Below are 6,961 nucleotides of genomic sequence, written 5' to 3' on the forward strand. Positions count from 1 at the left end.
ACAATTCCAGGAGAAAACTATGTGTCCTGGTTAGTTCTTGTCAACTTGAAACAAACTGGAGTTGCCTGGGAAAAGGAAACCTCAGTTGAGAAAATACCCCCATCAGTTGGGCCTTCAGACAAGTCTGTGGGACATTTTCTTCATTAAGGAATATCCTGCTGTGAGCAGGCTGTCCAGGGTTATATAAGAAAACAGGTTGAGCGACCCACAGGGAGCAAGGCACTAAGTACTGTTCTTCTCTGGATTTTGCTTCAGGTTCTGCTTTCAGGTCTGGCCTTAAACTCCTGCCCTGGTTTTCCTAAATTATTGATTTATAACCTGGAAGTATAAAATGAAATAAATTCGTACTCACTTCGGCAGCACATATACTAAAATTGGAATGATACAGAGAAGATTAGCATGGCCCCTGTGCAAGGATGACACACAAATTCATGAAGCGTTCCATATTTTTAACAACAGAAATAACAAAAAGCATACTAACATGTGGAAACTAAACAACTTTCTACCTAATGACACATGGGTCATGGAAGAAATAAGGGAAGAAATAAAAGACTTCCTGAAATTCAAGAAAAATGATGGAACAACATACCCAAATTTGTGGGACACATTGAAAGCAGTGCTAAGAGGAAAATTCATAGCACTAAGCGCCTTCAAAATGAAAAAGGAATCATCCCACATAAACAACTTAACAACACATCTGGAAGCTCTAGAAAAAAAAAAAAAAAAAGAAGCAGAAACACCCAAGAGGAGTAGACGCCTAGAAATAATCAAACTCAGGGCTGAAATCAATAAATTAGAAACAAAGAGAATAATCCAAAGAATCAAAAAAACCAAGAGCTGGTTCTTTGAGAAAATTAACAAGATAGACAAACCGTTAGCCAATCTAACTAAAAGACAGAGAAACACTATCCAAATTAACAAAATCAGAAATTAAAAGGAAGACATAACAACAGACACTGAAGAAATACAAAGAATTGTAAGAACCTACTTTAAAGGCATTTATGCCACAAAATTCAAAAATTTAAGGGAAATGGACAAATTTCTCGACTGATTTCATTTGCCGAAATTGAACCAAGGCCAGATAAAGAAATTAAATAGCCCTATTTTGCCTATAGAAATAGAAGCAACCATTGATAGTCTCCCAACCAAAAAAAAGCCTAGGGCCAGATGGTTTCAGCGCAGAATTCTACCAGTTCTTCAAAGAGGAGCTAATATCAATACTATTCAAGCAATTCCGAAAGATAGAAATGGACGGAATATTACCAAATTCCTTCTATGAGGCCACAGTCACATTGATACCTAAACCTCACAAAGACCCAACAAAAAAAAAGAGAATTTCAGACCAATTTCTCTTATGAACATTGATGCAAAAATACTCAACAAAATACTCGCAAAGCGAATACAACAGCATATCAAAGACATCATTCACCATGACCAGGTAGGATTCATTCCAGGCATGCAGGGATGGTTTAACATACGGAAATCCATCAATGTAATCCATCATATAAACAAACTGAAAGAGAAAAACCACATGATCATCTCTTTAGATGCAGAAAAAGCATTTGACAAAATCCAACACGCATTTATGTTTAAAGTTCTGGAGATATCGGGAATACAAGGCACTTATCTAAACATAATAAAGGCTATATACAGCAAACCAACAGCCAACATTAAATTAAATGGAGAAATACTCAAGGAAATCCCTCTAAAATTGGGCACCAGACAAGGCTGCCCTCTGTCCCCATATCTCTTCAATATAGTTCTTAAAGTTCTAGCCAGAGCAATAAGACATCAAAAGGAGATCAAGGGGATCCATATGGGAAAGGAAGAAGTCAAATTATCCCTATTTCCAGATGATATGATAGTGTATATAAGTGACCCGCAAAATTCCACCAGAGAACTCCTACAGCTGATAAACACCTTCAGCAAATTGGCAGGATACAAAATAAACTCAAAAAAGTCAGTAGCTTTCCTGTATACAAATGACAAACAGGCAGAGGAAGAAATTAGGAAAACTACTCCCTTCACGATAGCCACAAACAATATAAAATATCTAGGAGTAACTCTAACCAAGCAAGTGAAGGACTTATTCGAAAAAAACCTCAAACCTCTGAAGAAAGAGATTGAAGATGACATCAGAAGATGGAGGGATTTACCTTGTTCATGGATCGGGAGAATCAACATAGTAAAAGTGGCCATTTTACCAAAAGCAATTTACAGATTAAACGCAATCCCTATCAAAATACCTACAAAATATTTTGAAGATATTGAAAGATCAATTCTCAAATTCATATGGAGAAATAAAAAACCCAGAATAGCAAAAACAATCCTATACAATAAGAGATCCTCTGGAGTAATCTCCATAGCTGATCTCAAGCTGTACTACAGAGCAACAGTAATTAAAACAGCATGGTACTGGCAAAGCAATGGGCTGGTGGATCAATGGAATCAAATTGAAGACCCAGAGATGAATCCACACATATTTGCTCACTTGAGTTTTGACAAAGAAGCCAAATCTATTCAATGGAAAAATGATAGCATCTTCAAGAAATGGTGCTGGTCTAACTGGATGTCTACATGTAGAAAAATGCAAGTAGACCCTTACTTGTCACCATGCACAAAACTCAAGTCCAAGTGGATTAAAGACCTCAACTTAAAACCAGAGACATTAATTCAGTTAGAGGCAAAAGTGGGGAAGAGCCTGGGACACATAGGCACAGGAAACAACTTCCTGAACAGTACACCAACAGCCCAGGCCTTAATGTCAACAATTAATAAATGGGACCTCATGAGGCTGAGAAGCTTCTGTAAGGCAGGTGACACTGTCAAGAGAACAAAGCGACAGCCTACAGACTGGGAAAAGATCTTCACCAACCCTACATCTGACAAACGCCTAATATCCAAAATATATAAAGAACTCAAGAAATTAAACACTACAAAACCAAACAACCCAATTGCAAAATGGGGCTTGGAACTTAACAGAGAATTCTCAACAGAGGAATATCAAATGGCTGAGAAACACTTAAAGAAATGCTCGTCCTCGTTAGTCATCAGAGAAATGCAGATCAAAATGACACTGAGATTCCATCTTACACTCACCAGAATGGCTAAGATCAATAACTCAAATGACACCACATGTTGATGAGGATGTGGAGAGAGAGGAACACTCCTTCATTGCTGGTGGGAATGCAAACTAGTACAGCCACTTTGGAAAGCTATCTGGCGCTTTCTCAGAAAAATGAGAATAGGGCTTCCTCAAGACCCAGCTATCCTACTCCTTGGAATATACCCAGAAAATGCCCTACCACACAACAGGGACATATGCTCAACCATGTTCATAGCTGCTTTATATGTAATAGCCAGAACCTGGAAACAGCCTAAGTGTCCCTCAGTAGAAGAATGGACTAAGAAACTGTGGTACATTTACACTATGGAATACTACTCAGCTATTAAAAACAAGGAATTTCCAAAATTTGTGGACAAATGGATTGATCTAGAAATTATAATGAGTGAGTTCACCCAGAAGCAAAAAGAGACAAACGGTATATACTCACTTATAGCAAAACACTAGTCCAAGGGATACGTACCATGAAAAACTTTACTTACCAAGAAAGTGGGGTCAGAGGAGAGGACATCCTATTGAGACTTTAGGCAAGAGTAGCATGGAAGAATGGGAAATAGTAGGACCACAGGGTCCTGGAAACCTACAAGAAGAACTTTATGACAGGCAAATCTGGGTCCTGGGGTCCTCCTCAAACTAAGGCACCAGCCAAGGAGAATATAGGCAGTAAACTTCAAACCCCTACCAAGACCTAGCCGACGAACATGATATTCTCCACCGTTGAGTGGAGAGTGAGATCTGACTCTCACATGAATTCTGGTGCCCCTTTTCTGACCATGTCCCCTGGATGGGGAGGCCTGGCGGCACTTAGAGGAAGGATAGCAAGTTACCAAGAAGAGACTCGATATTCTAAGAGCATATATAGGGGGAGGAGGTCTCCCTCAATCACAGACATAGGGGAGGGGAGAAGGAGGAAAATGGGAGGGAGGGAAGAATGGGAGGAAACAGGGGAAGGGTTAACAATAGAGATGTAATATGAATAAATTAATTTTTAAAATGTAAAAAAATAAATAAATAAAAATAAATTGACCTTTTAACCAAAAAAAAAAAAAAAAGAAAGAAAGAAAGAAAAAAGAAAAAGAAATAAATAAATTTTCTTTTTACCCACAAGTTCATTTTTATCCATGTTTTATCACAGCAACAAAAAGCAAACTAGGACATTCAGGGAGTGGAGTTATATAAGTGTGTTTATCTTCACTGTAGTAACAACAAGAAATAAATAAATAAACGTGATATTTCTCTGTTACAGTTGATATATGAAGACAGATTCTATAAAGGGTATATTCTCAAAGTATGCAACATTGTAACATGGCTTATTTTAAATACTACCTCTTCCTGAAGATATTTGTAACCTCATTAAAAATAAAAGAGCTCCCAGATAACCTATTAGTGTCCTTTTCACCTCTGTGTTGCTTTCCTTCAAATCACCTGCTACACACCATAGCTGTGAATGTTTGATTTATTGTCATCACTTGCAACTTTTCTCTCTCTCTGTCTCTCTCTCTCTCTCTCTCTCTCTCTCTCTCTCTCTCTCTCTCTCTCTCTCTCTCTCTCTCTCTGTCTGTCTCTCTCTCTCTTCCTCCTCCTCCCCCCTTCTCCCCTCTCCTTTCTTCCCTCTACTTTCTCTTGTCTCCTAAACGAGAATACTACAATGCAAGTTTACATAGACCAGCACCATATTTGAGTTGTAAATATTTGTATTTTCAATGACAGATTCCTTGACAGTGAGAACATATCTCAATTGTCTGTACATCACCCTATTAGATGGAGCCACTGAAGGAGTTACTAAAGGTTAGCTGGAATCACAGTCTATGCAACAAAGACAGAATTATGTGGCTGGACTTTGAGAATCTTAACCACTAATAAGCTGCATTTCAGTCGGAGAACATGGGTATTGTTTCAGAGTCATGAGTTAGTATAAAAACTAAGAAAGGAATGCAAACTATTTCTTCTGGAAGAATGATCTGACCTAAAAGTCATATGAAAAATGAAGCAGAACATAGCTGACAAATCATAAGAACTGCAGTCTGCATTACTCTAATTATGCATTCAAACACCACGTGTTAGGCGAGGAGAATGGGCAAAGCCTACAGTGCGTCTAACTTTTGTGCAGTAGGGTACTCAACTGACTGGCAGTCTAAAGAGCTAAAATATTTTCTTCACTTTAAGAAAACAAAATCAAAAAAGAAAGAAAGAAAAAAGAAAAAGAAAGAATCTTAGCTTTCTCCTTGAAGACCTAGGTCTGTGGTGGATGAGTGGGATACTCATTTTTATAACAATTTGATATAATGTAACACCTTTAACAATGTAGTAAACTGGTAAAAGTCCAACATGGATATGACTGCTGCCAGGTAAAGGCCTCTATGGTTTGCCTGCAGTTGTCCATCACATGCTGACTTAAACCAAGTGGTGGCAGATAGTTCTTTGCACTTCCGTTGAGAAGAGCAGTGTGTACATCAGTTCTGCTCACATCAAGTTGTCCACATCCTCTTCTTGAAAACAATACAGAATGATGATCAATGACCTATTCTCTTTTCATTAAAAGAATTGCATTATTGTTCATAATACTTAATATGCTTGTGGCAACCTTGTCAGAGAGAGTGACATGCTTGAAAACTGTGATAGGATTTCAAGGCTTAGCAAGTAGAAATGCATAACTTCTGAATAAATTGGGAATATGAAGCAGAAAGGATACTTCTGTGGTTTTTTTTTTACTTCTGTGTTTTAATGAAATAAATTTATAACAAAAACTTCATGTCACTTATTCAAAATTAAAATTTATCTGAGAGGCATATGCTTTAGTTGGAAACCTTGCTCTCACTTAAATTTTCAGCCTTATGCAATTTCTTTTTGCTGGTTGTTCAATTACCCTTGCTTCTGTGAAAAATGAGAATAAAACACTTATATATAAATACAAATTTTCCCCATGTGATAAAATACACCTAACATAAACTGCATTGCCTTAACAGTACAATAGTCATAAGTACATTTACCTTTTCGTATAATCATAGCCACTGCCCATTTCCTGAATTCCTTCTTCCTTCTATCCTTATAGCCTACAAGATGGAAACTGCATACACACCAAACAATAATTATTCATTCCCCTTCCTTCGCATCTGTGGCAACTCCATTCTATTCATTCTCTTTTTTCCTTCCTCCTTTCCTTCCTTCCTTCCTCTCTCCCTTTCTTTCTTTCTTTTTTTCTTTCTTCTTTGAGCTGTATTAAATTTGTAATTTATTGGAAAGAACAGAAGAGACGGAGGAAGGGACGTAGTGTCTGGGAATGCTGTCTTCCAAGCATAGCTATTCCACGGGCCATTCCATTCTTCAACTCGCAGCAGCTTTGATTTCCTCCTCAAGACCTGCACAAGTCTGTGTCATTTAACATTCTTCTGTCCTGGAGAGAGGGAGGGTTCATAAAGCCATGCCCCTCCTTGGAGATTTGCAGCCATTTAATGGCTGCTGGGGTAAGAAGAAATATTTTATTCAGTTGCATGACCAGTGGTAAGTTTATCCCCTGGTACTGCCAATAAGACTGGTGTCCTGCATGAAAGATATCCAACAGCAATAGTGGTACAAAGCTTGTGCGAGTAATAAAGGAAAATCTGATTTGACTTAATGACCACTCCACATAATGGAACCCATATCTGGTACTGCTTGGGTAACCAAGAACCAAAGACCAAAGACTAAATACCCAAGGGATATGGAGTAACCCAAATATTACTAGCTTTAAAAAAAAACTGTAGTGTTAAAATAATTCTTAATGATATTATGCTATACTTATAGATAATTTCCTTGTTCAGTCATCATCAGAGATGTTTTCTCCTGACACAGATGGGA

The 6,961-nt window shown here is 37.8% G+C and overlaps 1 non-coding gene across 1 annotated transcript; it reads left to right on the forward strand.

Annotated features, from left to right (window-relative positions):
• Window positions 1–344: 344 nt before the first annotated feature.
• LOC127208122 (U6 spliceosomal RNA) lies at window positions 345–451 on the forward strand. The gene has a single exon (XR_007833065.1). It is a non-coding gene; the product is annotated as a U6 spliceosomal RNA (small nuclear RNA).
• Window positions 452–6,961: the final 6,510 nt, after the last annotated feature.

The sequence above is a fragment of the Acomys russatus genome, chromosome 2 (genome assembly GCF_903995435.1).
Source record: "Acomys russatus chromosome 2, mAcoRus1.1, whole genome shotgun sequence".
NCBI classification, from domain to species: domain Eukaryota; kingdom Metazoa; phylum Chordata; class Mammalia; order Rodentia; family Muridae; genus Acomys; species Acomys russatus.